Genomic DNA, 8,785 nt, shown 5'->3' with positions numbered 1-8,785 from the left:
ACGACATCAAATTGTAGTTTGTGTCTTTATTTCTGACCCAGAGTAAAGGAAGGCAGAAAGTGGGCTTTTCATAGGACACAATGCATTTCTTTATGCAGAATGTGGGACATACCACAGCTGAATTCTTAATATGCCAAAAATTTCCATTTAGTGAAGAAGTTGTGTACCGATTGTACTGTAGTTGCTTTCTGAGCCACAAAAGGAATACTAGAAAGCCACAATAAGTTCTCCCCAGAACCATTTCTTCTCCAGGCTGACCAACCCCAACTCTCTCAACCTGTCTTCACAGGAGAGGCACTCCAGCCCCTCTGATCATTTTCATGGCCTTCCTCTGGACTTGTTTCCACAGCTCCATATCCTTCTTACATTGTAATGAACACCGGTAGTTCCTTTATGAACTGCAAGATCTTTCTTTTAGCCCAGACTTGAAAACTCTGCATCAGAAACTCCTATATTAAGATGTGATGTGTAGTGTCAAATCTCTTGCAACAATGATCACTTTTGGTTACCATACAATTCCTTTTTAAGATGTGCTTGATATATATGTATACAGATTAACAAACAAGAGTGATAATTTTCTTACGGGTTTCATCAGATGTTTTCATATCTTCCCAGAAGCAGTATTTCAAAGAGAAAGAATCATCCTTATAGTGTATTATGTGACTTTATGCTAATTTTTAAAGAGCTACTTTATTTAATCTGTAAACGTTCAAAGCCATACACAAAACATCATTCCAGTTAACCTTGGGTTTTCATTCAAATCTGAAATGTGAATTTGGTTTATAGGTAGACTTTGATTACTGGAACCTTTTGCAGAGTTATGGGGTCTCCTTAGGAGAAATGGTTAAAATCAAACTTAGATTATTTTTTCTGACATTTCCCAATACTGCTGCAAGCTGCCCAATCAGTAATATGACATATCGATGCAGATGGGATCTATCATATTTGATTGTTCTCTCATCTGTCTCTCCTGTTCTCATCTACCCCTCTTTTGATTCTCCTTCCTATTCCTTCAGTAATCATAGATCTCCCTCTCTCCTCAATTCTCTAGTCAGGCTGAGAAAACCATGGCTTCAACACTGAAGGTCCTTATCACTCCATGGTGTCTCACTTATCATCCCCTGCAGTCCCGTGGGTCCTCTCCTGTACAGACCCATGCTCTTAGCCAGACACGGTGATTTCTGTCTGCTGCAATCTTTCACTGAATTACTTTCTTCTGAACCACTAGACTTGTCCTTATTAATTTCCTTAGCTGTTTCTAGCTCTCCTGCTTGATCTTCTGTCCTTCACTGTTTTATTTTCCTGTTGCTTTCTCAGGGTGCTTTTAAAAGGTATCCTTCTTTGCATTTTTTTACTATGCTATCTTTCATTGATTTTTGCCCTACTTTAGTGTCATCATGCTCATCATGTCTTGCTGAAGAAAGATACTGTAATCAGCATGGAGTTTTCAGTTCTGTAAAAGATTTTATCTTTTTTTTTTAACCTATTTCTCTGTCCCTTGACCAGTATCTTTATTTTTCTTTTCTTAAACTAGCATAACCTTTCTCCCTTCAATTCTTTGCTATTTCTGAATTGCCTCTAAAACCTTCTGCTCTGTTCCTCTCTCCTGTGCCAAGCATTTTCTGCCAAATAAATTGTCACACTTTTTAAAGGACGGAGAAAAAAAGTCATTGATCTCACTCAGGAACCTTTCCCTTTGCTCCACCTGGCTATGTCTTCTCTTTTTTCTGATTTTGTCCTTCTCCTTGCTAACCTTAAAGCATTAGCTCTCTGCTCTTTCTTTCACCCGTATTCTGCCTTTTTCTCTGCATTTAATTTTGATGATAGTTTCTTATCTTGAAAAAATATGCTCACTTTTCTTTCCTATTGTTTGTTTTTCCTCTTCATTTTGGAGGTTTTATTTTGTTTTGGTTTTGACTCAGTGGAGTCTCCATTTTTCTTTTTATCCATCACTGAGCTTCTACATTGTCCTCTTCTGAAACTCAGAAGTGGTTCCCAAACTTGCTGCCTTTCCGTAGAGCTGAACTCATCTTTTGCCTGCATATTAATTTTTTCCATGGGGCAGTTGATCAGCTATCAGCAGAGGAGGAGTTCTTTTCACTTTCCTCTCTTTCTTTATTTGTGGAAGTCAAAGAATTTATTTTTGGACACTCTTTAGAAGGTTACACAATTTTGACTGGTACAATCAATTGGTACAAGCGTTTTCTATAAATCATAAGGTTGACATGTTAGGGTCCAGCATTTCAAAATCTTTCCAGCATGGGAAAGAAAGGTTTCTGGAAGTTGTTTGATAGCCTTATACACACTTCTGGAATTGGCTAAATAGATGGAAGAATGGTGAAGCTAAGACAAGTATCCTGTGTGTTCTGTACTTCCACTGCTTATAATACAGCTCTCAGCATACCATTGTATGATTTTAATAAACAGTTATCTGACAGTTAATATGTTAATTGATCATAATTATTTTTCTTAATTTGATTATATTACATTGCCTATGACAAATTTCCTTTAATGAAAATACAAAAATACTACCTGTTTCAAAACTATATGGTGTCTCTGTTGTTGCTGATATATGAAATTAACACTCTTCACCATTTTGTGTGAAAATGAACATTTGTTTAATGAAGTGTATGACACCAATTCAAACTTTTCCCCAGAGTGGCTGCAGAAGATGTAAATTCAGAACAATACCCCAAAAGGTTCATTATGTCCCAGTCTCATGGAAACAAAAATCATATTGAAATTTCAAATCAGAGAAATCAGAATACATCTCTGTATAGAACTGGCAAATACCTTTTCATAGGGAAGTAAAGCACCCTTGTCAATAAATCTATCCTTTTCATACAAAGAAATGGGGCTGGAAATGTCAACAAGGCAGGGCCAAGATAGAAATGTAGATCCAACTACTTTCAATGGAAAAGCATATACATTCAGACTGGAAACCTGATCTCTCAAACTTTACACATAAGGAAAACCTCTGAGCAAGGACTAAGCTTGTGAAGGGTTTGCAGGATTCAGTGCTGTTACTTGAACTTATTGTGATGAATCCCTGCTCAGATGGTAGCATTTACATACTGAGAAAGTGCTGCAGGTTGCTGGCACAAAAAAACATTCACCGAGGTGATAGAAGTCACAGTGGGAATTATTCTAAGAATGTCAAAGAAAGTTATGGGAAGAGATAGGTTATTTAGAAAGAAAGGGTACACAGAAATAGAGACATCTAAATGAAGAAGGAAGGAAAGCATACACTGAGGGCTGAACAGAAATGAGTAAACAGGCAGTGGAACTAGAAGTGATAATATGAACCCTCATGAAGAAGAGATTTTGAGAATTATAGTGTTTCCCTGTCAAAGTCACAGCAAAATTTACTCTTCTTTTAGTTGCTAACTTCTTGCTGTTTTCTTCTGTAGTTAGTTTCTACTTGCTTTGGATTCCTCTACTGAGCATCTCCAAATCATTGAATACAGAGAACATTAGCAATGAATCATGTCTTTTTATTTTTATCTAAAGGATAAATGAAAAGATCATCCAGAAGGATTAGATTATGAGACCAATTTGCCAACTTGTTCCTCTGTTTTTGGTATGCTGGGGTAATACATAGGTATTGTAGTGCAGGAATGAAAACATTTTGAGTCTTGTGTGCACATTTATGCACTTTTATTCCATTCCTCCCAGGCTTGTAAGAAGAAATAGATCCAAAAATATTTCTAATCCAGCATCTGCACTATTTTTCTTCTAAATTTCAAAGTTCATGTATTAAAAGAAAGATTTGTGCCAAGAAGTATGTGTGAACTGTTGTAGATCTACAGCTTGGTTTGTCTGAAGATCTTGTCACAATGTTTTCTAAGGAGCAGGATTAATATCCACAGGTTCATGGAGCAGCAAAAGTGCTTGTTTAATTTGTGTAACAGAAAAAGACCTCACAGAACATTTTCAATGGAATGATCCTGATGCAGCAGTCTATGAATAATAAAATACATATAGCAAACAGAAATTACTCCAGCTAGCTGAGACCCAAAATGCAGTCTAGGCCTTTCCAAACTTTCTATCTTCTAGCTTTATCCTATATTACTTGTCAACAGAGCCAGTGCATTTTGTGTTAAGTAATTGATAGCTATAGAATTAAACTTACATATTTTTGTTGTAACTGGGAAACTACTTTATATAATGTATACTGAAATGAAATTACACGTTGTGAAACAGTGTGCTGTATGAAATCCACATTCTTGGGTAAATAACCACAAGACTATTAGCCAGCATCCTGGAGACTGAGATAACTCCTGAAGACACTTTTCTGACACTAAACAATAGGATGTTGATTTGAGCTCATGTAAGCTGTGTCTACACTTTTCTCATATAAATAGATGGCAATCTCAAGGAGCTACGAGCTTTGTAAATGGAAACTGGCTAAAACCAGCTAGACTTGTGGCCTAAGATTAGGCATTTGTCTGAGAAGGGATTAACAAAAGGACAACACAGGATGACTTCCTGGGAGACCACCAGAGACACCTCCCCCAACTAAGTATAGAAATATTAAAATTAGTTCCAGGAAATTGGATAAATATTACAATTAATTCCAGGAAACCTGATGTTTATTACAATTAGTTTCATACACGTGTATCTAATAGTACAGTATAAGTCATGTCTGTTGCCACTCATTTCATGCTTGACTTTGAGAACTATCTCTTGCTGCAATAAAGAACGCCTGCCTTCTAAAATTTAAACACAAGTGTTAGAGGGGTCTTTCAGAGACTGAATTTTATGTAATAAAATCTTTTTGGTATCTTAATGAATCCAATCTCTAATTGGCATAACACCCTCTGTGGGATAGAGAGAGACTATGAAGCCATGCTGTTTGTTTTGAATGCTTCTTTTAAAACATTATGCATGTTCAGGACAAAGAACATCCAGGCAGAGGTAAGTTTTCTAGGCAGAATCGATGACAGTGAGGAAAGGAATAAAAGGTTTGAGGATGATATTTACCTTCTGTTTGACTTTTAATTTGTTCTAGTGAGAGAACTTAAGGATAGTATCTCCTGTGATCTTATGAACAAGATTTCTACACTCCAAAACATGCCACTCTTTGTTGCAATGCTCAGGTTTTAAAAGGAAGGAGGACTTCCTTATTTTTTTTTCCCCATTACTTTTTTTTGTTTTGTTTGTTTTTGTTTTATATTTGGATTTTTTTTGTTGGTTTTTTTCCTTTTTCTGTTGACAGGCTTGTTATACATGAGGTATCTAACTGAGCTCCTCTGTAGTTTGTATTGGAAGCTGAAGTATGTTGTTTTCCTTAAGAATTTTTTCGAGCACAGTCCAGGAATTATGAGAGTTGTTCAGGCACTAGTCCTGAGGAGAACATATTAAAAATCTGAGGAAAGGAAAACATTGAGTCCCAGTGCCAAAAGCAGGAGGAGATCTCACTTCTCATCTCCAGAAGCAGCAGTCTTTCTTTGTTTTTCAAATTATTCAAGTTACTATCCGTTTCCATCTCTGTTTCCCTCTTCCAGAAGAACTTTTCAAACAAAGGCAGACCTCTCTAGTCTCTGCCCTCTATTGCTCAGGTAGTGTAGATTTGAAGATGATATAAATAAGTAACTTCCAAGACAGATGGAGATTTTGTGATTAAGAGAAAAGGTTCATTTCCTCTTTGAATCCTGATCTAAATATCTCACTAAACCACACAGCTGATGCAGTGAACTCCTGAATGAGTAGCACTGAATTGCTCCAGGATGTAAAGGACTCTATAAGCTGTGTCTTACCCAGAAAATCAGTATGTATTGCAATTTTCTTTGACTTTCTGAAACATTATGTCATTGTGAATTATGGGACTTGGCTTGCTAATGCATGCAATGCACTTGAAGATCAGCAGATGGAAGGATAATAACAGCACTTCGCACTTACGCTGTTTTGTATTAAAACTGTAATTGGAACCTTGGTGTTGATTAATATGATGCTATAAACTCACTCCAGTGTAATGTGTCCCAGTTTGAGAGCACCAGGATAAAAATTTCCTGCAGCCATGCTAACCTGAGACTGCTGGAGCCATCCCAAGCTGCTGTTGGCCTGTTGATGTGCCATTTACTTGGGTAAGGTGGAGGTGTTTGGGTATTCTTGAACAAGACAAATGTCACAGTCATGGTGTTCATGGTGATAGTAAAGTGATTCCCTGATTAAATTGTTGGCAGAAGCCTTGCATTCTCTCCAGTGTATCTTAACTGGAGTGTAAAATAGGAAAAGGATGGTTTGCACTGTTTATTCCACTATGATATTTAATATGGCAGTCTACTTATGAAACGAAAGGCAAGACGGCAGCTATGGCTTCCTATTTGACTTACATTCCATCCTGATTTAGCATTCTAGATAATCTAGTTAACATTCTAGCATTTAACTCTCATTTTACATTGCTCTTCTCTTTTGCTTTGGAGCAATAAAAAGGGGTGAGCTGTAATCATTTGCCTCCAAGTCAGTTATAAAATCTTACAATCAAGGGAAAACACTGCTTTTATAACTGAGAGAAAAGGTATGTGTGGGATATTATTTTTACCTAGAAGGGATGTTTTGAAAGTAAAAGTATACAGCATGGGGACAGTTTATTGTCTGTATTAGATGGCGAATGCAGAGATGAACTTGAGACAAGGTCTCAGTTATAAAGAAGCATGTTTTCTAGAGGTAGGGAAATGTAAATTCTTCCAGTGGCCATCTGTATAAAGAGTTGACCCAGAAATTTGTATACAAATGCTTCTTTGCAGTGTTTGAAATGTGCTCCATATCCTTTATCTTGAGGTCGTGTGCAACTCAGTGGTGCCAGGAATTAAATGAAAAATGTTATGTTACAAAACAAAGTGTGAATCTTGTGTGTGCATGGATGAAAGCACTCTGTCGTCACTGTACAAGTCATGAACAATCAATGGTATTGAAGTATTTTGCATCAGTCCATTTTCTTGTTTCATGCAGTCGGCAACCATTTCTGAACACTGTTAAAGTCAGGGCAGCGATTTAATATGGATTTTTAATATGACTCTCTGTAGAGAAACAAGATAAACCAGGTGCCTCAAGTTGCCAAAGAGTGGTGTGAGTCCACCTGTGCCTGGTTAGGGCAGGCCCCCTATTACCAGGGGTCCAATAAAGGTGGGACACACACCCACAAGGAGGAAGCTCACTCTTGTGTGAGGCCATGGAGAGACCATCAGCTCGTTGAGCCTCAGGAGCAAGAAAGGCTCCTCCCGCTACAACTCTCTAACAAAATAATGCTTTTTAAATACTTCCCATCCACTGAAAAAAATCTTTTTCATGCATTGGCCAGTTCTCATCAAAGACAGTGGTGCTGCTAAATATTTCAAGGGAATTGCTGGCTTAAGAAAGGATAGACATCCAAACTAATGTCAGTATGTAAATAATCTTTTTAGCTATTTCTGACCTCTCTTTTGCTCAATAGCTGTTTTGAGGACATGAAGAACACTGTATAGACTAAGGGTCTAGGAACTTGTAGGGAGTGCTGTCAAATGTAAGAACTGAAAATTAAGTTATATTTAGAATTAGTACTCAGTGAAAAGAGTGGACAGGAATAGTTTGACCTAGCAAAAGCAGCAAGCATGGGCATAATGCTATTCTGTGTTACTTCAGCAGAAGTAATACTAGTTTCATTCAGAAGCAAACTGTAGTGATGCTCAATTACAAGCTATAGCACAAAATGCAAGCAGAAAAGCAAACAAAAGAACAACCTGTACTCAATTAGATGGTTCACAACCTACATTCAGGTCATGTCCTCTGGGTTAAACATAAATAGAGAATCTGGGAGAGTTCATTGCTAACTAGAACATGTCACAGGGGAATGGCATCTCCTTTCTGCCTAGTGACACAGAGCAGGCTGACATACAAAGGACAGGGTCAAGCTAAGCCTCTGGGAGTTTCAGGGGATGCTGATGCCATCAGACATCTGGTTTGTTTGGTCATGGATACTTTTCTTCTTTATGTGCTGTTTCCCCCATACTTCTCTCAGTCTTTCACTACTAGTCCCAAACCTTTTTTGATCCCTCAGACCGCCCTGTGTCCTTTGATTTTTTCATCTTTTCCCGGTTTTCTTCAGTCACTACTTTTACTTTTTTTTTTCTTTCCTTTTTTTTTTTCTTTTCTCCTTTTTTTCATTTTTCTTTTTGTGGCTGCAGTTTGTGGCTGCTTTTAGTGTAATCCACATTTATTTTGTTTGATGCTACTTTCATTTGTAAAAAACATAAAAAACATTTTAAGATATAGGCTGGACTTTCTGACTGAGCCTGACTTATTAAGCCTTCCAGGAGAACTTTGTAATGTTGCTATATGGTATAGTTTCCCACTCACATTGGCACTGAATGCTATTTTGGCTATAAGCTGCAGCAGTCTTATTTGCCTTAGACTTTCTGACATGCTTTCTAGAAGCACTGTGCTTCTGCAAAGAAGTGAATTTGCATTTGGATTGCATTCAACTCTGAAGACCCATATGGACTCTATAATTTATATAATGAGAAGCCTTTTGGGTTTACACACAAAGGGAATTGCTTGTAAAAATAAGAAACAGTAGACAAAGTAGGAAGAACCAGCAGTACTAGCTTGCTCATTCAGATCTCATTTTATCCACAGCTATGGACCATTCCTTAAGCATGTGTGAGAATGAACCAGATTTGTCTGGGTTTCATGCAGCTTTTCAGCAAATCAGAGCACACCCTTAATTCTAGGAATTTTTTTACACTTTTCCTTCTTCTTCCGGTGTTTTTCATCCTCCAGTGTATACCTTTACAAAGAGAAGAGA

Source organism: Calypte anna, chromosome Z (assembly GCF_003957555.1).
Source record: "Calypte anna isolate BGI_N300 chromosome Z, bCalAnn1_v1.p, whole genome shotgun sequence".
Lineage (NCBI taxonomy): Eukaryota > Metazoa > Chordata > Aves > Apodiformes > Trochilidae > Calypte > Calypte anna.
The sequence above is the reverse complement of the archived record's forward strand: the minus strand, read 5'-3'. Positions refer to the sequence as shown.